Source organism: Nymphalis io, chromosome 7 (assembly GCF_905147045.1).
Source record: "Nymphalis io chromosome 7, ilAglIoxx1.1, whole genome shotgun sequence".
NCBI classification, from domain to species: Eukaryota; Metazoa; Arthropoda; class Insecta; order Lepidoptera; family Nymphalidae; genus Nymphalis; species Nymphalis io.
Window position 1 is genome coordinate 13,390,142 of NC_065894.1, and position 24,421 is coordinate 13,414,562.

Sequence of the window (24,421 nt, forward strand, 5' to 3'; positions counted from 1 at the left end):
GAAAGTCGCTTGATTAGCTCGGTTTTTAATTTATTGTATTTATCAGCAGCAGGTGGAGCCAGTAAAATATCCTTGACCTCGCGCGAATATTGGTGGTCGAGGTTGCCGATGATGTAATTGAACTTGGTGGAGTCACCAGTAATTCCGGCGTTCGCGAATAGAGCCTCGACTTGTGCGAACCAGACTTCCGGGTCATCAGGGTAAAAAGATGGTAGTCGAAGACCGGCGTTAAAAGTTCCAGAGCGTTCGCCGTCAGTACTAACGCGCTGCATAGGGCGTGGTTTTCGCTTGGTCACGTTATGACCGCCATTTTGTGAAGTGCATGACTTAGCAGAATCGCTGCTTTCGCTCATGGTGTTCTTTAAAAATTACAGCTCGGGGTCACCAGTTATGGGTAAGTGATGCGTGTGTTAGGGTCTGTGAGAATATTATAATAAGAAATGAAACTCACGCAGATGGTCCATAAACGTGTATATTATACACACGTTATACACACAATATATGCACACAGAAGAAATAACGTTAAACAGGCATAGAAGATCACATATGTACACATAAACACGAACACAATACTTAAACACAAAGCGAATTATTTTTAAGCGCAAGTAACGGTTATGACGGTGGTAGAATAATGAATAATGCGTAAGTCGTAAACGTTGGTAGGATCATTCGTAGCCAATATAAAAAATCCGTCGCTCCAATGCGCTTGCACCGGTAGGCGGGGCCTCAACATAGAACAAAGGACGACGTCACAACGGAGATAAACAATGCGGTTGTCCACTGTGTACGTTCGATCGTCCGTTGTGTCGTCAATCCAATATTCTATGTTGAGTTGGAATGTGTTGTGTAGTATGTCTGTTTGGATGTATGTTTATAATATGTGTGTAAGTATGTATGTTAGTAGGATGCACATGTGGTGGACGCCACAGTTTTATTTTTAGATTTCTTAACCTAAAAATAACTTTAATTAAGAAGCTAATATAACACTAATGTTCGCGCGGTGGATTATTGAAATTTGAGTAGTACATATATGAATTTGCAAGTTTCGTAATGTTATCTTTTCACTCTTATTTCCATTTATTTATTGATATCATTCCGTGTGCATCTTAATAGCTAATAAACATAACACAAATCGTTTGATGAACAGAGGCAAAAAAAATATTGAACGGTTTCGTATTTGCTTTTAAACATTTTATATTGATTATCTACAAATTAAAAATACACTAACCCCATTTAAAGTAAATATAAAAGTAAATTATGTATATCTATCGATCATCTTTGAATACACAATAAACACTCATTCGTGAACCCGATTGGTCGGAAAGAAGCAAAAAGCGGCGCTTGCGCAAGCTGCACCCATTCTATTGTAACTTAATGGTATGTACTTAACTTTTTATTCAATGGGGACTTGAATGGGGTTAAGCTCGGTAGTCCGCCTTATCTTTATGATACAAGATAGAAAAATTTATTGAAGATATTTTACTCGATATAGATATTGTTAGTGTAAACTTCAAATTGATTATAACTTTCTATGATTTTGTAACAAAACTAAAAGGTTTTAAATAATTAAAAGGTCAATTTATGTTTGGTCATTTATTAAATTTATTTCAACTTACAATTCTTTAGAGAATATTCTGCAAGTATACTATTTATAAGATTGCACAAACATCATTGCACAAACACCTTAGAGTTTAGAACTTATAGTTCAAATTAAAAAAAAATAAACACTATTATAATTCTAAATCTCTAAAGGCACGTCTGGTCACACACTATACACCTATTCGAAGACAGCAGACGTATGATCTTAGACAGGTCTTTCTTCAAATAAGTGACCTTGAGTGAATTGTGGATCCCTCGTAGTTTTCTCCTGTCACGGCTCTGCTTTGCAGCAAAATTATTCCTCTCTCTCTGTTTTCTATAAAAATCGTCGGCGTTCTGATTAGTTTGCACGGCACGACGCATTCTCGGATTATTACCGAGCAACGACCCTCCGTTCTTTTCGGCCATTGCTCTGAGGGCTTCCCTCTCGAACGCAAGGTAGTCCGGATCGTCTGATAGAGCGTCTACATCTATCATATAACTTGGACGCTTTTTTTTTTTTGTCTGATACCGGAGACTTGGGTGGCGAAAATACGCACGTACTCCTTGAGACACTCATCGATTGCGACACATTTGAACTCGACGCAGGCGCTGGTTCAACAACGGGCACGTACATGGGCTGGACATACCCGATGTATGGGTACGGTTCAACACTGTGTTGCACTGTGCTTATACACGGATACGGTGGAAGCTCCGTATTTGTTTGCGATGTCGTTTCACGTGTACTATTCACAGATAGATCTAATGGTGAGTCCTCAGCGTATGGTGTCCAGAGAGCCATGATTACTTTAGTTAGTACGGTTAGTAGTTACGGTTGACTGCGAGTAACTAATGATGTTGTTGGTCGCCCCGGTCTTTTATACTCGGGGGTGTGGTCTAATTGTGCAGGGCACCCCCACCCCGCTGCACGGGTTACTTCCGCTACCTGAATCAACGGGACACATCGGAAGAACAATGGGGCGACTTTCGGTCTATTATGAAGAGTTGCGTAGATTTTGCGTTTGCTATTAATTTGCTACTCAAGTTTGCTTGTTTTTGACACAATAGATAGGAAAATGTGAAGGTTGATAACAATGATATCAAGATGTCACAATTTTCTGAAACAATATCGCGAAATGTTTTCAAATAATTTCTTCATTTTATTGTATGTACGATGCGTGTTCTTTGGTTTCATACTGATATTAATTTAAGTATGCCTCGTATTATTTTATGATTAAAACATAATATCGTGTATGAAAACTGTATTATATACAGAAGAGCATAAAAACGGATTATTTACTTTAATAAATTACTTTAATCTCTATTGCCGTGTTCAATGAAAGTAGAGTAACTTTTAAAATATTTATTAACACACGAATGTCTGTAAGTAAATAATAAAGCAAAACCATTTCAAAACAAAATAAATTGGTCGCAATTTCGTCGTCGCAAATTTTTCCAAATGCACATTCCACTTCGAATTTTTATCTCGTCGAAATAAATTTCATATCACAAATAAACTTATTTAGAAAATCAACAGGTTAATAATAACAAATCTTAAATATATATCTAAACATTCCAAATTTAAAAATCTTTAGTCAATATAGAAGCGTTACTTATTAAATGTCATTAATTTACCACCGGTTCGGAAATAAACACCTCAGGCCTAAGAAGAAACGGCGAAAGAAACTCTGCAAGATATTTTATAACTCACATTTTAAAATAGACAATAAACAATAACAGAATTATATTTTTTCTTTCGAAATAACCCGGAGGCGATTGTTTCATTCCCAAAGTGTGCTATACTTATTGGTAACTTCAGGTTACAAATATAAAAAATTGGTAGAGGAAAAACAAGACTATTAAATATTTGAAACGGACCAGCAAGCCTAATACCAGATATAACGACTCAACCGGCTTTAGTTAAATTAAAGTAATAACACTAAACTAATAATAAGGGAATTTAAATTAGCATTGAAATTAAAAAAAACTTATATAAAAATGGACAAAAATATAAGTATAAATACTATACCAATTGATATGCATTATGTTGTCCTGAAGTATCATGCAAGTATTTTACATAAGCATTTTATTGTATTTTCGGTATAAATATTTTACTATCCGATTGTTTTTACGGCAAAAATATTTTCAGTTTACGTATATATTATGTTATACGTTGTTATGGCTGTATTTTTTACGAGCTAAAAATCGCTTACGAGCTGATATCAAAATTTTACACCGGCATTTATAATGTTTTACAAATTCTTGTGCGAAGATGGTTTTAAGTCTTTTTTTATATATGTAGATGTTGTAGTAAAAACAGTTTTCATGCTTTACAAATTAATTGATTATTTGTAAATTTACATATTTTAATAATGTGATAAATCCTAAAACATTACTAATTATATTTTTGATATATTTATCGCATGATACTAAAAGTAATGATTGTTGACCGGACGCTACGTGGGATCTTCCCATATTAATCTTTCTCATAGAAAATACGAGTAGCAATGAATCAATTGTGTCTGTTTTGATCGCTCCGCCGCAGATCCTTTAGCGTTAAAGACGCGGAAATTTTGCTCATGCTTAAAATTCGAATCTTTGAGCAGAAGTAAAACTTTCTAGCACTTTTCCTTTATAGGTATAGAATTCTTTGATCTAAGATTTCACTTGCTCGATGTGTGTTTATAATAACACTTCTCAAACGTGATGATGAAGGATAAAAATTGTATAGGAACGCTTGTGTTAGTTATAATTCTATTTATAATAACTATACCTAACCAATTCATGGTAGACCAGCGTATTTTTTTATATAGGTATGACGAGTATATGGGCCACCTGATGGTAAGTGGTCACCAACGCCCAGTGATATTGGCATTGTAAGAAATGTTAATCATCGCTTACATTGCCAATGCGCTACCAACGTTGAGAACTGAGATGTTATGTCCCTAGTGCCTGTAATTACTGACTCACCCTTCAAACCAGAACACAATACCATGTACTGCTGATTTGCGATAGAATATCTGATGAGTGGGTGGTACCTACACAGACGAGCTTGCACAAAGCCCTACCACCAGTAAATACATGAAATATAGGAGTATACTCCACCTGGCGTGGTGAAGTATACTCCATACCTTCTCCAAAATTGGCAGTAAGACATTTAAGATCTGTTACTTCCTTTTTATATATAATACATATTTAAACAATATAGATTATGAATATTCAACATTATACTATCAATTCGTTAATGTTACGAAAATATATCATAAGTTTTCTTCTAGAAGTCTTAAGAATCCTTCCAAGAATTATTATTATTGTTGATAATAATGTGCAGTTATTTGCAATAACCGAACGCATAGTATGAGATGTTGAATTGACAATTGCGATAAAGTTGTACCATTTGTGAGTGGTATTAAAGTTATTCTTACACAAATATGATTTACAGCGTTTCTGGGAACAGACAATGCTCCCGTAGCGCAACTCTTCCCTATTGTCGCCTGTGGACTTTTTTTTCTAAATAATTTCGAAGCAACGTTGTCAGAAAGGATAATTTCAAATCTATGTGTCCGTCGTGTGCGGACAATGCCCACTATTAGCGGATTATAATCCGCAAAAAGAGCAGGTACTGTTTCAGACACAGTCCAAGTTTAGTGTATACGCGTTTTGTAAATGACGCTCTGTATAAATATTTTTGATGAAAAAAAATGACTTCAATTCTTTAATTTTTTACGACCGATTTTTTGATCGCCAGTTCACTTTTCAAAATAACATAGTCCCATCGATAAATCAGCCCCAAATCAACAAATTCAGAATAAAATAGGTACGTTACTAATTCTTCTATTCTAGTCAAATCAAATCTTATACCTACAAATGTATTTGTACTATTGTCAACTGTCGCTTTGATTTAATTGCATATGAAATCAACAAATCTTAAAACACGTCCAACAAGTGTTCAGCTCGTAACTTGTATCGATATTATAATATTTGCTTGCGCTAGACAGATGCAAGCCTCTCTCCCGGGAGACACTTGGCGACGATTTTCTCAAACAATAACATTCAGCCGGACACTACGTGATATTGCCTTCGACTCTACTATACGTTTGTTATTTTAGTTGTTGCTCAAATAATTTTAACTTCTGAATATGTTTCGGGTTCCTGGAATATTTTTAATTTGCAAAAAATAACATCTATTTTAAAAATAACAAAACAATCTATAATAATCATTTGTTGTTCTGACTAGGTAACTAGGGAAAAAAATCTTGACTTTATATATGTACATATAATAAAACTGTAACGGCGATATATATACGTTAAATTTATACCGTACATTATACAGTGTATGTCATTAAAACCGAGCCGTTAAATTGCAAGAAATGAAATCGATTCACAATCTACCGTTTAATTATAATATCACTAGTGAAATTATACCTGCGATATATATATAAGATAGGTTATTGAGGATGCTCAAAATGAATCACAAATTGTTTCTCTGAAAATACAAAGAAACGACATTTAAAGTTCACTAATATCGCCTCCTCTATTATATCTCTTTATTTTCTTACAAAATCAAAGTTCAAAATAATCTAAACATTATCCGTCATTCTGTCATTCAACCATCAAATGCGCGGCAAACTGACTTTTAGTTACAGATTAAAAACGCGCGGAGCGCAGCAAATTTGGAATAATGAAATGTCATTTCATTACATCTCCCCCCCTAAGAGCGAAAATTCTAAATAATATAATGTACTATAAACGAAAATTTTAAATAATCTAATCTACTATAAACGAAAATTCTAAATAATATAATCTAGAAGTTATCTTCATATTCGTTTTCTTCTACCTCATCTGCTGTGATAGGTTGTAATTTTGTTATGTGAAATAAAGTTGATTCTGTTTTCTTGTTGCCAGTGTCAATCCTATAAATGGATTTTGATATTTTCTCTATTATCTTGAAAGGGCCTATTTTTAATTCGTCTAATTTTTTCTATTCAGTCTATTTCCATTTTCTACATATACACTGTCTCCTATCTCAAACTCTTGCATTTTCCTATTTCTATCAAATATTTTCTTATTGTACTTATGGGATTTTATTGTATTCTCTAATGCTAATCTTCTATCAGCAATCCACTTGTCTTCGGTTTCTATTGTTTTAATTTCATTTGGTAGAATACTAACATTGGTTCCGTCCAGTAAATATTTTGGTGCAAAACCTGTAAGAGAGTGGTCTGTTTCATTATATTTCTCTATACATTCTCTTGCTATTGTTGTCCATGTTCTCTTATTATTTTTCTCATTTATTTTACATCTTATTTTATTTACAATTGTTTGGTTTAATCGTTCGTTCAAGCCGTTCGAGAATGGTGTATTCACAGCTGTAAAAATTAGTTTAATGTTATTCTCCTGCAAATGTTGTTTAAATTCTATTGAATTGATGCCTGGATATTGATCTGTCAGAATTATTCCAATCTCATCTGTCTCTAGTACTTTCTTTGTTAATTTTATAAAGTCACTTGCGTTCTGTGTTTTTGAAGTTGTAATAAAAGCATATCTTGTGTAGTGGTCTACTAAAAGGCGTAAGTATTTTTTTGTGGACCTAGATCCCCCGAAGCCACCTATAGTATCCATTGACATTATCTCAAATGGTTTTGTCGCTGGTCCCAGTTGTGACATTAACCCAAATTTTCCTTGACATCTTGATTTATTTTTTATGCATATTTCACATGTTTTACAAATATTTATTATATTTTTTGTTAGGTTTTTAGCTGTATATATTGGACTTATTTTTTTCTGTAATTGTCTAATTCCAATATGACAATAGTCTTCATGCACCTTTTTTATTAATTCTTTACTAAATTTTTCTGAGAGTATAATCTTTTCATGTTTCTTTATTTTTTTATAATAGATTTTATTTTTTTGTAGTAAATTTTGTTTCTTTTCTTTTATTGTTTCATTTTTCTCTTGATCTTCAACTATATCTTTCATTTGTATTAAATTAACTATTTTCAATATTTCCTCCTTGTTATCTTCTGATTCTAATACAGGGTTTCGGCTCAAACAATCTGCTTCTATATTTTCTTTACCAGGTATATATTTTACTGTAAAGTCATATTGAGATAAGTAATATGTGAGGTCACCCAATTCTTCATCTGTCCTGCATTTAATATTCATGTTTTCTAGAGGTTTGTGGTCAGAGTAAATAGTGAAATGTTTTCCAATTAGCCAATGTTGCCAGTATTTAACCGCTTCTTTCATAGCAAAACATTCCAAATAAATAGCCTTTTTCCGTTTTTGAGATTCGTTTAGTTTTTTTGAAAAATATGCAACTGGTTTGTCTTTACCATCTAGTTGTGTCTGTTTTAATATTGCCCCAATACCCTCTAAAGAGGCATCTGTAAAGATTTTTATTGGTAAGTCTTTATCGAATATTTCCAACACAGGTTGAGAACATAAATATCTTTTTATTTGATTAAATGATTCTTCACACTTCTCTGACCATACAAACTTTTCATTTTTTCTTAATAAATTGTGTAACGGGTCTAAAATAATTGCGCTTCTTGGTATGTATTCATGATAGAAGTTGATTTTTCCCAAAAATTGTCTGATGTTCTTTTGTGTCTTAGGAGTTGGAAAATTTTTAATTGAGATCAAATTGTCTTTTAGTGGTCTTACTGAGTTGTTCTGAATTACATGCCCGAGGTACTTTACTGAGTCTGAAGCAAACATACATTTTTTAAACTTTAATCTAAAGCCTTCTTTTATCATTCCTTCTAATACATTTCTTATGTGTCTTATATGGTCTTCGAAGGTGGTTGAGTATATAAGAATATCATCAATATAATTTACGGAATATCCTGTGAGATTGTGCTTTCTTAGAATATTGCTTAAAATTCTCTGAAAAATAGCTGGCGATGTTTTTAAGCCAAAAGGAAGGCAGGTCCACTGAAAGTGGCCATCTTGTGTCACAAATCCTGTTTTACTTCTATCTTCTACCCGTAGTGGTATAGCCCAAAAAGCTGAGTTTATATCCAGTGTAGTAAAATACTTACAATTTCTAGTTTTAATAATCAAATCATCTATTAATGGGAAAGGTTGAGCTTGTGGAACAACAATTTTATTCAGTTCCCTGAAGTCTACACATAAGCGGGATTTTCTATTTTCACCTTTTTTAAATGCCAATGTCACTGGAGCAGCGAAAGGACTGTAGGATTCTTCTATTAAATTATTCTTTAATAACATGGATATTTGCTCTTCGATTTCTAATTTATCTTCTATTGTACATCATTATGGTCTTTTACTGCAGTATCTATTTGTTAGTAAATCTATGTGAGCTTCATAATCTCTGACTGATCCTATATCATATTTGTCCTTAGCGAAAATTGTTTTATATTCCTTTAATATTTTCTCTATCTCAATTTTCTTTTCATTATCTAAATGGTCTGTCATACTTACAAATTCTTCTGTTTCTATGTGTTCATTAAAATTTATTGCAAATGTTTTTATATTCTTTTTTTCATTTCTGTTATCTTTAGACATTTCATCTATTTTATTTGTTATTTTCTTTTGTTCTATTTGCAAGTCCTCGTTTTGGGTTAATTTGAATTTCTTTATCATATCCAATCCGATTATAAAATCATCAAAATCATCATTTTCTACTATATACACATCCACCTCTTCTTCTATATCAAATATTTTTATTTTTATTGTTATCAAGCCATCTGTTTTTTTCACACATATTCACATTTTCCTTTTAATTTAATCAGTCTTGAATTTATTAAAGAGATCTGTGAGCCTGAATCATAAATGCCGCTCACTTCTAATTTTTTCTCTAATAAAAGTTTGATCTTGATTAATGGTGTACTTACTCGTTTTTTTTTTAATGTTTATATCTACTTCAATTATGGAGTTGTTATTTACATTCCTGGGTTTAAAAACCTTTTCAGATTCATTTTTATTTTTCTTGAACCAATATGACTCCTCCGGATGATATCTAATTCCTTTGTCCAGAGATTCACAGGTCTTACATGGCTTCTTATCATTAGTTTTATTTTTATAAAGGAATGTACCGCTTTTTATTGTAGTCGAGTTTTTCTTGTACATCATACCTTCATATTTTCTTATCTCATTGAACAAATCAGTAGTGTCATTGAGTTCATCCCTGTTTTATTTATTTAATATAAACCCAGGTAAACCCGTTGCAATAAGATCTATCATTGTTTTAGAGTCTATAGATTTATTTATATCTAGTAGAAGTCTTTCTTTTTTTATAGCGTAATCAATTAGTAGTCCTTCTTTATATCTGAATGCAAGAGCATATGTGACTATATCCCATCCTCGGTTTTTAAAAGTTTCTAAAAATTTGTCTTTCCATTCAGTCCACTGTGCATTTATTGTAAGTTTTATGGTCATTGAGCTATACCAATCTAAACAAGATTTTTCTAAAAACAACCTCAATATGTCTATTTTTGTTTCATCTTTTGATATGTTAAAGCGCTCACATTCTTTTTCAAAACTCTCGATCCATTGCATTGCATTAGGATTCTTACTTGTGAATTTTTCAATAATAAATTTCTCTGAAATATGTTTTAGGTTATGTTGATTTTCTTTCTTCGTAGTAGTTTCTATTAATTTTTCCAAGATATATTGCAAATTATCACTTTTGTCTACTGGTTGTTTTAAGCTCATTTCTTCTAAATATTGATCTAAAAATTGCATATTACCTTCTTCATCTAGATACGTTTTCTTAAGATCTTCATCCAATTTTATCCATATTTTTCTACTTTGATGCCTTTTCTTTATGCTATTTTTTATTTTTGAGAAAGTGTTCATCTTCATAATATATGTATGATGAGTCACCGGTTTCAGCTCCTCAGGTAAAACATAACATTTTCCTTCTTCTGTAGATATCGAGGTTATGGCTAATATATTAGATTTGCCATCATTTGAGGCTATCATCGTAAATTCGAATTGCAGCCGGTCCATTTTAGTTAACGAAAATGTCGTTTTATAAGATAGGTTATTGAGGATGCTCAAAATTAACCACAAATTGTTTCTCTGAAAATACAAAGAAACGACATTTAAAATTCACTAATATCGCCTCCTCTATTATATCTCTTTATTTTCTTACAAAATCAAAGTTCAAAATAATCTAAACATTATCCGTCATTCTGTCATTCAACCATCAAATGCGCGGCAAACTGACTTTTAGTTACAGATTAAAAACGCGCGGAGCGCAGCAAGTTTGGAATAATGAAATGTCATTTCATTACATATATACATGTCTAGAGCCGTCATCGATAAAGTAAAAGTGTCGTCGCCGTGCTTAGACGAAGTCTTTTGATTCTATTGCTTATTTTCCATCATTGATCATATGAAATATTAAATACAGTAACAACTTATAAATGCCCCACTGCTGGGCTAAGGCCTCCTCTCCCTTTTTGAGGAGGAGGTTTGGAGCTTAAAAAACTTTAGTATTTTTCAAAACCGATAATTTGTTAGTATTATGAAACTTGTTAAAGCCCGTTATCGATAAAGCGGCAAGTAACATCAACAAATATATTATAACCAGGAAAAGTTTATCAACATCCAAACAAACAACAGTTGATTTTACCGTATCTATAAAAATGTATACAAATCCAAAATAGTTGTTTAACGGACCACACTTGATGTTCCCGCTGCATCGAATCGTACAACACCTTGGACTTGTCAATCATACCTTTCAAGAACCGCTATAAAGTACACAACGCCCCACGAGACCATGTGAATATTTGATCACAGCCCACACAATTGATACAATTGCGAGAACGCCTTCAAAACCTTGATTTTAACAATATATTCGCGGTTAACAGTACACATTTAGCCTTTTCGTCATGCATATTTTCGATATCCTTATGTCTTTGTGTTAGAGTTCAAATTACAGTAAAATATCTAGGCTACATGACGATGGAAGATAATCCGAAACAGAGGGTTTTGCACCTGCTGTTTTATGAGATAAGAATATTGACTACTTGCGAAAAAAATATGAAAAAGATGTCAGCTATGTATTTTAAACAATACTCCTATTTGGATATGCTGTTTATTTATTTTTTAATGTGCAAGTTTTCAATTTATATCAGTTTTATTATATAGCAATAGCTTTTCCCCGTAATTCAGTTCGCATAGCAAATATGTTCCTGTAAATTATATACTTAAGACCTTAACCAAATCTAAGACTACCTCGATTTCTTCGTGACAGAAATAAGCCAACAGACAGAGCTACTTTCGCATTTATAATATTAGTACATATCATGAATCATGGTATTTTATTCTATAAACTTTTATTCAGCTACACCCACACAATCTATAATCCGTCGAGTGGCACCCACAACAGACTTCCTAACCGGCTCTAATCTCCAAGCAACATCAGTGTTGTCGAGAACGATGGCATCCCCTCGCGCAGATGCACAAAACGGGTCCACATATCAAAAAGAGAAAATCAAGAAATCCGCTCAATAGAAATCCTTTCGCCAAGATATGCTGACTATTTTACATACTTCTATTCTTTCATATCCGTTTACTATATTTAAAAAAAAAAACAATTCGTTTTGCCTTATGCATGAATAAAAAACATTTAAAAAATAACGTTCCGTAAGTATTGAAGTCATATCAAAATTATCGGTTACAGATGTAAAAAAATAATTCGTTAAATATAGAAACCGGGCTATAACAAACTCACTGGTGTTTTACTAATATTGTCCCTTCAGAAACACTCTCCATACTAAACTAACTTTAAACAAAATTGGAAGAAAATAATTCTATAAAATGCGTGTATTAGGTATTTTTTAAATTATTAATTTACAATTTTCAGTTAAATGTCACTATTAATATGGTCAGGCGCGCTTGTGTGAATACCACTCATTAGTTTACCGCCTCATATCAATAATTTGTATCGTTGTGTGTGTATATCGTTTATCGTTTGTTTTGTAGAGTTAAGAAGCTAGGTAAGGAACAGGCAAATAGGACATTACATCTTAGATTCCAGTCTGCGATACAAATATAAAATTAAAAAAAAAATTTTGAAACACCACTCTCAACTTTAGGATGTAATTGTAACATATGAACAAGGGATGCCAAAACTTACTGCTATGAACAGCGCATTAGAAATATGCATAAAAGACAATGTGCACAAATATCTCTTATATTATGAAGGTTTTTATTTACCCATACGGAATATTAAGATATATATTTTTACATAGTCTCCTAACAATGTGTTTTACAAAACCTCGATTATTTAGCTAAATCGAGTAAATTTGTACCAAGCATATAAGCATCACTGAATATTCGTGTGTTTAATTTGTGTTTTTAATACAGTGCTTTACTTTGAAGTAAAATACACAATAAACACTCATTCGTGAACCCGATTGGTCGGAAAGAAGCAAAAAGCGGCGCTTGCGCAAGCCGCACCCATTCTATTGTAACTTAATGGTATATATTTAACTTTTATTCAATGGGGACTTGACTGGGGTTAAACTCGGTAGTCCACCTTATCTTTATGATACAAGATAAAAAAATCTATTGAAGATATTTGACTCGATATAGATATAGATATTGTTAGTGTAAACTTCAAATTGATTATAACTTTCTATGATTTTGTAACAAAACTAAAAGGTTTTAAATAATTAAAAGGTCAATTTATGTTTGGTCATTTATTAAATTTATTTCAACTTACAATTCTTTAGAGAATAATATTCTGCAAATATACTATTTATAAGATTGCACAAACATCATTGCACAAACACCTTAGAGTTTAGAACTTGTAGTTCAAAATAAAAAAAAATAAACACTATTATAATTCTAAATCTCTAAAGGCACGTCTGGTCACACACTATACACCTATTCGAAGACAGCAGACGTATGATCTTAGACAGGTCTTTTTTCAAATAAGTGACCTTGAGTGAATTGTGTATCTCTCGTAGTTTTCTCCTGTCAAGGCTCTGCTTTGCAGCAAAATTATTCCTTTCTCTCTGTTTTCTATAAAAATCGTCGGCGTTCTGATTAGTTTGCACGGCACGACGCATTCTCGGATTATTACCGAGCAACGACCCTCCGTTCTTTTCGGCCATTGCTCTGAGGGCTTCCCTCTCGAACGCAAGGTAGTCCGGATCGTCTGATAGAGCGTCTACATCTATCATATAACTTGGACGCTTTTTTTTTTTTGTCTGATACCGGAGACTTGGGTGGCGAAAATACGCACGTACTCCTTGAGACACTCATCGATTGCGACACATTTGAACTCGACGCAGGCGCTGGTTCAACAACGGGCACGTACATGGGCTGGACATACCCGATGTATGGGTACGGTTCAACACTGTGTTGCACTGTGCTTATACACGGATACGGTGGAAGCTCCGTTGGACGCTTTTTTTTTTGTCTGATCCCGGAGACTTGGGTGGCGATATAAAGCACGTACTTATAGAATTATTAGTCGATTGCTGCAACCCGGAACTCGAAGGCCCAGGCCATGGTTCAACAACGGGCACGTACATGGGCTGGACATACCCGATGTATGGGTACGGTTCAACACTGTGTTGCACTGTGCTTATACACGGATGCGGTGGAAGCACCGTATTTGTTTGCGATGTCGTTTCACGTGTACTATTCACAGATAGATCTAATGGTGAGTCCTCAGCGTATGGTCTCCAGAGAGCCATGATTACTTTAGTTATGTAGTTGTAACTCTTCGTTTTCAGCTTCTTTGTTTTCAGCGGGGTCACCAATGTAGCGGAGTTGTGAATGATGTTGTAGATGAGGTTTGATTAAAACAAAGTTTCTTCCACTACTAATTTATTTCTTGTAGAAATAATAAACACAAAGATAGGCACAGCACAGAGTAGAATGAGAAGAACGAAGTATGAAGATAAGTTTAGATGCAAGAAGGAAGTATGACTTATTACAAAGACTTAAGGTGCAAAATCGTGTAGCAAATTACAAGCGAGAAGCGACGTGCGTTCAATACGAGATCTAGGATTCGACTGGTTGGCGGAAGGCGGCCGACTGCTGAGCCGATGCGCTTACGTTTCTTTGTTCAAAGTAACGGTATTTTACTTAGAATAGACATTTCTATTATACGATCGCGCGGCGACTGCCTTCCGATATTACATAAATTATTATATTATATTTTAATTATTTATATGATTTTAAAGTGTAAATATTTATATTGTGTATTACATGTATATGTTATAATATATAATATGTATTTATTATATAATTTATATAAGTATATAAAGTATTATAGTATATATAGTATAGTTATATGTACATATGTTATAGTAATATTTGTATTTATGTTACATTTATTATTTTATGTATGAAAAATATATAAGATATTATATGATTATATATATAATGTTTTATTATAATATAAATAAAACATAATGTTTTATTATAACTTATATAATAAAACATTATGTTTTATTTATATAAGTTATATAGGTTGTAGGGATCTGGTAAGTGTCGCGTTCGCCACACCGGGAACAGACAATGCTCCCGTAGCCCAACTCTTCCCTATTGTCGCCTATGGACTTTTTTTTCTAAATAATTTCGAAGCAACGTTGTCAGAAAGGATAATTTCAAATCTATGTGTCCGTCGTGTGCGGACAATGCCCACTATTAGCGGATTATAATCCGCAAAAAGAGCAGGTACTGTTTCAGACACAGTCCAAGTTTAGTGTATACGCGTTTTGTAAATGACGCTCTGTATAAATATCGATTATAAAGAAAACATTAATAATAATAATAATAATCTTTATTTGAAAATATAAGCATTACAGTATTTACACCAAGTCGCTTATATCTACACTAATTACTAAACATTTTTTAATTATTCATACTAATTTAACATAATATACTACAAGGATAAATAAAATAAAATTTAGTAAAACAAAAATAGAATTAAAATTTGTAAACAAAATAAGCTTAAATCTATTTAGGAACCACAAAATTAATTTTTAAAATTCTGAAATATATAAATTTGTTTGAACATAGTATAAAAGGGATCATAAAATATGTCTACATCTCGACAACGCACGAAGTCATTTAAAAGTTTAACAGCCCTAGCAGTGGGGCTGTTGCTAGCTTGGGGAGAATGCCACATAGGTGGATAGCAAAACAATCTATGTTGCCGTTTTCCAACACCACGCATATATTTGTCGGGAACATATAAATATATTGATTCGCGTACAGCAGTGCTATCCACCCTATGCACTAGAATTAAATAGTAAAATTTTATAAGTGCGGCTTCCCGTCTAAGCTGAAGTGAATCTAGACAAACCATACCTGACACAAACATTGAAGGATAGAGAAAAGGGTAATATCCATATTTACGTTTAAATAAATATCTACAGAATTTTCGTTGAATTTTATCTAACATTATACTATACATTGCCTCAAGCGGACTCCAAACTATTGCATTATATTCTAATTTACTACGGACATAGGCATTATACAATTGTTCTATTACTTAGGTATTCTTAAATTGCGATGATATTCTAATAATGAAACCAAGGCATTTATTAGCATCTTTGCATGTTTTAAGTATATGGTCATGAAATTTTAGTTTTCTATCCATTATAACACCTAAATCCCTGATTTTGGGTACATGTTCCATTGGTGTGTCAGACAGATTATATATATTTTTAATAAGTTTACGAGATCGAGAAAAAGTGATAGTTTTACATTTTGAATTATTAAATGATAATTTGTTTCTTATAGTCCAGTCAATTACGGCATCGATATCACGTTGTAGCGCTACACTGTCTTTAGTCTCGGTTACAGATAGGTACAGTTTCAAATCATCAGCAAACATAAGGCATTTGGCATTAGAGATAACACTAGGTAAATCATTTATCTAAAAGTAATAATACTTCCATTTAGCGGACGGGATGGGGTCGAGCTCATGATAGAGAAATTATTTTCATTTTCATCTGAGTCCACCTCCGTTAGGCTTTCAAAAGAGTTATCTGTTGGAATGTTGATTATGCATTTTCGAATTGTTATATTGTTTCTTTCTGTCTCAGGAGTAATAGAACCTGATTTTGTCACAGGCGTACCGTGTTGTGTAACAAACTGATCCGTTTTTCTGGTTACTTTCTTGCTCAAGTACGACATCATTTTCGAAAATTTTTATATGTATATATCGAAACAATAAAAAGTATGTGTTTTATTTAATATTTTAAATCGTTTTTTCTAACAGAGACATCTATTTTCAATAGCAGTAACTCAATTGTTATTCGATATATTAGTTGCTAATAATAGGTTTATTCACCTTTAGATGGCGTTAGTGAGCAAAAATTTTGAATAAAAAAACGGATTTCGTATGGTATATTATTTGTCATGAGGCTGCATTTAATATTTATTCCATTGTTTTTACATAAAACTAAAAAACACTTTGTTGTAACTGTTTTTAAATTATGTTTTAATTATTAGTCGAGCACTATACTCACTGGTTCAATTGAAATAGTCTTATATGAGGTGTTTGTAATCATAGATCTTTATTTTCGTTTTAACTCCACTAATACTGCACTAGTATGTTGTCCCACAATATCACTTATAGAATCCAAGTTTGTTATCACTTTAATACACAAACAACAACACTTAACGACATTTAAATATTTTTATGAATTATAAATTATAAATTACGGACACAACTTTGGCTTGTCAACTACCCGCCTGATTTTCATACCGGATAACTAATAAATTTAATTGTATTTAATTCATATTCCATCGATTTCCTTACAATAAAGTTAAAAGTAAATTTGCACAGCAACAATATAACAGTCTCGTACCTAGATTTTATAAAAAATACTCAATTTTCAAGAATAAAGGACATTAATAACTACCAATTAAAAGGCAAAACTAAAACATGGTTGAAACAACTTAATTATGAAGACGTTGAGAAACTATTAACTACCTCACAACACATTTATGCAGTCACGCGCACACGGTTTGGATTAACTTACAATAATTAGTAATAAGACCCTTTGTAATACTTTTTAATAATTGAATGGGATGGAACTGACTTCTGACGCACGGGTAACGCCAGTTCAGGAGTCAGGGCTACTTTTTATAATATGTATGTATTGGATAACAATAAAGTATTATTATTAATATACCTAAATAAAAAAAAAACTAACTTGGTGGAAAAGAGTACTTAACTATTGAGTTTGTTGTCAGTTCTTCTCGTTAGAATCTATATTCAAAAATATTATTTCGGATAAAGATGCTGTATGTATAAGAAGGCATAATGCATGTCATTTTTTGTAGAGTATGGTCAGTGCCCACACTTAAAGGATTAATATTCGCAACACAGGCAGGTGTTACCGTTGACTGATGTTGCCTCATAATTTTAATACCTAATGTAAATATCACACCGCGTCTTATATAATATAATTTTGTGACAGCTGTCGCTATGTTATCTAATACTGGAAGGCTTTTAACGTGTAGTTACTGAAATTCCGTAGGAGCTAAAGAATAAAACATTGCAATCAAATAACCAATTAGAATATCCGATTGGCCAAGATATATATCTACGAATTACTTACATACATTCAGGTACACGAGTATGCTCACAAAAAGGTTTGAACTAATAAAGAGTTCTTAATAATTAGCATTAAGATTTTATTGTACGATAGCGTTGTAAACGACAATGAATATTTTATTATTCATTTAATTAATGTGACAAAAGCTTCATGTTTCACATAAGTAAGGAGGAAAGTTTAAATATCAGTATATGTAGGTAGCTTAATAACTAACGTTTTAAAAATACCTATTAATCATAAAAGATTGAAGATGGCCCAGTCGTTACAACACCTGCACCTCAGCCGAGCATTGGGACGTTTTACAGGCTGTTACTTCGTTATCACTTATTTAATTAGAAAAGTGTATTTCTATTGAACATTTTTGAATAATAAAAGACGAGAATGAATTCTACCTTGTAAGAGAAGTAAACGAATTAGCATTTGGTCGAACGAGCGAGACCACCGTCACTGTATTGTAAAGGATTTTTTTAATCTGTCGCTATTGTGCAAGTATAAGGAACAGATAACGTGGCTAATACTTTTGTCAACCAAGATACACTAAGCAATTGTGCCAGTTACCATTGTATTTTTATCTACTGCATTTTGTCAGTTTTTTGTATTAATACTTTAAGACTAGTTATTTAACCTCATTGGTTACGATATTGCCTCTGCGTAAATAGCCGAGATGGCCCAGTGGTAATAACGCGTGAATCTTAACCGATGATCGTGGGTTCAAACCCGGGCAAGCACCTCTGAATTTTCATGTGCTTAATTTTGTGATTATAATTCATCTCGTGCTTTACGGTGAAGGAAAACATCGTGAGGAAACCTGCATGTGTCTAATTTCCCTGAAATTCTGCCACATGTGAATTCTACCAACCCGCATTGGAGCAGCGTGGTGGAATAAGCTCCAAACCTTTTCCTCAAAAAGAGGAGAGGAGGCCTTTAGCCCAGCAGTGGGACATTCACAGGCTGTTACGGTTACGGTACGGTAGTTATTTAAATTGTAGGGACTTACTTGAAGTTGCATAAATACCCACAGGATCACAATAATTTCTAAAATTATATTTTTAAATGAATAATTCATTGGTAATGATACGCAAATATAATAAATGGAGAATAGAAAAAGATAAAAAATAAGATCATTATGGTTATAATATTCAGATTTAAATTTTTATCCAGAATTTAACGTATACAAGTTATAACTTACTTTCTTTATCAATATGAAGAAAAGCTAAAAAATAAATAATTTTAGGAACCAAAATTTGAAGATGTTGATGTCCTCCTAATAGATTTCAGGCACGGCAGCCAATCTCAACAGATTAGTCAACGGCGCAGGAGATATTATAGTGCACAAGTGCGTGCGCAAACACAGGTGCATTCTCTATTCCCTCACTCTCATAATCCGACACGACCGGAAAGAGTTCAGGCGCAGGACCAACAGTTTTACGTGCTCTTTGAGGCACGGGAGTGTACACACTTCCAGCTTCCAGACTCCGGGAAGCTACTGAGAATCTTTGACTGAAAAACTCACTAACTTTTTATCGGCCCGACCTGGAATTTGAACCCAGGATCTCGGGTTCTGCGGCCTTATATCTAGCCACTAGACCAACGAGGCAGTCTATATTACTATCACTACACACTCGTACTTACCATCATTATACATTTTCATAAGTATTTAATCTGAACCACTGGTCATTATTCATCCCGGTATCTCAACAGAGATTAATAACTGATAAACAAACGGTGTCTAACGCTCCCTAAAGTATTGAAAAAACATAACGAGCGTACAAATGTGTATTCTTTGCATTTAAGAAAACCGTACAAATACCTATTTAATTTTTTTATGTTTCAAAATAAATAATAAGAGTATTTGAAATTGTTGTCCCTCTAATACATATTGGTCACATCGAATCTTTATCATCTTTGTCTGTATCCACAATTAATTTTATTTATAAAATTAAAAATAACTTATTTATTGAGTTAATATGAATATTTCCGAGTTGTCAAAACGAAAACAAGCATTATTTGTTCGTTCGTTCGTTCATTATTGATAACAATTAAATTCAAATGTTAGTAATTTAGTTAATATAGGCAAGAATAAGGCACACATTAGTTTTTATTTCAACAAAATCGGTTGTATCTATCAAAAGTTATAATAACTTAAAGATTACGTACATATATACGTAAAAACAATTTAACGTAGATAAAATAGCGAGTCGCAGCTATTTAGAACATAAATCAGTAATGCAAGTGACGACCCTTCTTATTCCATTCTTAGAAATATTACATAAAAACAGGAATTAAAATTATATTTCATAATAATACTATAAATAAAAAATGTATGTTGTTTGATAGGTATGTCAGGAGAATAATAAGTATTATTATTCTATTTTATGGTTTCGTTGGTGTCATATGTATATGTCCGATAGTATGTGTATATACGATATATGATTCAAAATATCGCTCCGACGCTTTCCAAGTGTCAAATATTCGGACAAAACTATAACTGATTCTGAGAAAACTTTGTATGATAGATTTGTAGAACTCCATACAGTAAAATGACAATAAAATTACTATAAATTTAGATCAATTAATGTGTCACGCAGTATTAATTCTTATGAAAAGAAATAACATTTTATTACGTACTAATTTTTATTTATTTTTTTATTTAATTTTATGTTTATATATAAATTATATATAAATACATTTAATACAGTTACACTTAACAGAATCTCCATTTAACCTGTACAAAACCGACACGAGCAATACTATCTAAAAGAACTAGTAACAATCGAAAAATATAGATACAGTAATGAAATGCAAATCATTAAAATAAAAACCACGAAGCAAAATAATATTAAATTCATACATAACATTAAATAAAATCTCTCCTACGGAGATTATGGTAAAGCCGCCATATAAATGGTAAAGTTGTATTCGAGCTCATAAAACTTGAAGAGATTTTAACTGAAGTTTTAATTCAATCTTACTATATCAAGCACTCATCTTCTTATGAAGTCCTGTCGTTCCAGGTAACGTTTCCTCTTAAACAGTTTTAAACTCTTAAAAGCTTTAAAGTGTTATACTGATTTAATTATATGGCAACTTTAGTTTTTGTTTAAGTTTCTATATAATTTTTTTTAATATATTTATGAAAATATATACATATTAATTTTAATAAATATTTTATCTTAACAAAATTCGTCAGTACCCTCAATAATAAAAATAATATTTTGACTTGCGAAGCAATCATTCGCTGTACGGCATATTTCCGTTCCTGCCTGAAAGTATAAGCCTATAAATACATTAGCATTTATATTAGGTAGGGATTATGGCATGAATTATCAAAAAAAAATATTAGAACAAATAACAAAAAATGACATCTATCGTTGAATAGCGGTAAGCTAACTTGCTTAAAGGTAAAAGTGACATCTATCGAGAATTTTACGACAGTGTCACTTTTATATTAATGTATTATTATATTATTTAAAAGGCACTATTAAAATATTTATGTACCTAAAATTATTTTAATAAAAATATTATTAATGAGATCTTTTTTTAATTTTTTAAAACATATTATACATGCAGCACCGTCGGTCCGTTCTGTCATCCTTATGTCAAAACTCAAATGCCAAGATAAATATAGAATTTGAGGTTATGTTATGAAAAAAAATCACGTACTTATTGGAATTTTATAAATAAAAGTACTAAATAATATTAAAATAGTGCAAAGGTAATTGAAAATAATTGTTTCCGTGTTCATACTAATAAATTGTTCTGCCTATAAATTTAGGCTTTAATTATAACCTATGTTCTTCACTTTTCAGATGAATTTACTACGAAAAGGAATTTCGCTGTTATCTATTGGATTAAGAATCCAATGCCCTGCTTATAGTGGTAAATAATATTGCGTTTATTCTTTTGTTATCTCAATAATATTATTTGGTATATAACATATACTAAAATTATATTCCTAAGATCCACAATCATTACAATTATTGTAGAAGGTTTTAAAGCTTGCGATTTCGTACCATTTGCTTATTATCAGCTTGCTATATAACACAAGTGTAGCACTTTATTGAATTGATGTCCTCCAAACCGATTTCGGCCACAGTGGCCAATCTCAACAGAGATTAGCCAACTAAGCAGGAGATATTATAGTGAACAAGTGTGTGTGCAAACACAGGTGCACTCTCTATTCTCTAGCTCTCATAATCCAATGGGACGCCAATCCAACACAACCGGAAAGAGTTCTGTCGCAGGACCAATGGCTTTACGTGCTTTCCGAGGCACTGGAGTGTACACTTCTCTAACTTCCAAACTCCAGGCTGCTACTGAGAATTTTCTGACAGAAAAACTCAATAACTTTTTATTGTCCCGACCTGGGAATTGAACCCAAGACCTCCGGGTCTGCGGCCTTACATTAAGCCAACAGACCAACGAGGCAGTCATGACCTATATGGAAATTATATAGATAATAAATTATATTACTTTAAATTGCAACTAACATTTAAAAAGTATTTATAAAAAAATTAATTTGTTTTTCTCATTTAGATGTAAGGTATAAAAAAGCAAACAGTTATATAGGCTTCGTCCTTCCTTGGGGCTCAAACTTGCTGCCTACTAAATTGCATCAAAATCGGTTCGGCTAAGTTAGCCATGAAACAGAGAGATAATCATTTATAATATTAGTGAATATAAATTCAATTAAATAAAACCAATAAATAGAATATGTTAATAATTATTATTGGCTCTAATGTTGAAAAGGACTTAACCTTTTTTAAGTGATTAATGCCAGTTAGTGATAAATTGTGTTAGTGGACTATTGATACTTTTCACTGGTGGTAAGGCTTTGTGCAAGCTCGTCTGGGTAGGTACCACCCACTCATCAGATATTCTACCGCAAAACAACAGTACTTGGTATTGTTGTGTTCCAGTTTGAAGGGTGAGTGAGTCAGTGTAATTACAGACACAAGGGACATAAAATCTTAGTTCCCAAAGTTGGTGGCGCATTGGTGATGCAATTGTTAAAATTTCTTACAATGCCAATGTCTATGGGCGTTGATGATTACTTACCATCAGGTGGCCCATATGCTCGTCCGCCTATCTATGCTATAAAAAAAAGACTTTCCCTTAAGACACGAAGTTACCGAAATTTCACATAAAATTACTTATTAATGTTTTAGACCAGATCGTAATACAGCTGTGATCTAGATTAATGGGGACTTTAATAGAAAAAAATTAATAACACTAAGAAGCAACTGAAAGCAATTCTTCAACAATATTGATCTCAATGTAACTTATACAACAGTTTTTTATAGAATAATTTTTAGATTAAGAAAAATCTTTAGAGTAATAATCACCTATCGTCCCTGACAGAGAGACACGTCTCCGCAGCGTATGCTGTCAGAAATTGTATAATCATTTTATTTAAAGACAAAAAATACAGATTAAAAAATTTATGTATGTAATATATTTTTTTTATAAATACATATTGTTACGCATTTCAAATCCCCAATGTAAGCCCCTTATAAATAACATCGTACGTAAACAAATCCGATAGTAAATAGGAAACCGTATATAACTGTCAATTTAGCGGACATGTAATTTCGATACGCGAAATCGACATCTGCATTAATTTTGGCAGCTGCCTAGTGTTATCAATTAATACTTCCGGTCCTACATATACGGCTAGTTCGGGTACATCTTGATGATTATTTATAAGTATAGATTAAAACTTCTGTTTAACAATTTAATTAGTAATTTCATAATCAAATAAATATTTGATTCATATTTGTTTATACTTGGAACATTTTATTATATATGTCGAAACCGGGTGAATTATTTCGGTCAACGCCATCTAGTGGTACGCGTTCGAGACTACGTTATGGAATCGTTTCCGGAACGCCAGTATACTCCACCTGGCGTGGTGAAGTATACTCCATACCTTCTCCATAAATGACAGTGAGACATTTAAGATCTGTTACTTCCTTTTTATATATAATACATATTTAAACAATATAGATTATGAATATTTAACATTATACTATCAATTCGTTAATGTTACGAAAATATATCATAAGTTTTCTTCTAGAAGTCTTAAGAATCCTTCCAAGAATTATTATTATTGTTGATAACAATGTGCAGTTATTTGCAATAACCGAACGCATAGTATGAGATGTTGAATTGACAATTGCGATAAAGTTGTACCATTTGTGAGTGGTATTAAAGTTATTCTTACACAAATATGATTTACAGCGTTTCTGGGAACAGACAATGCTCCCGTAGCGCAA

General features: G+C 32.4%; 1 protein-coding gene and 1 pseudogene; one reads left to right on the top strand and one right to left on the bottom strand.

The window, feature by feature from the left end:
* Window positions 1-24,421, bottom strand: part of LOC126769487 (uncharacterized) — a 1,339,673-nt gene that overhangs the window by 681,257 nt on the left and 633,995 nt on the right.
* Window positions 21,747-24,421, top strand: part of LOC126769508 (uncharacterized) — a 729,621-nt pseudogene continuing 726,946 nt past the window's right edge.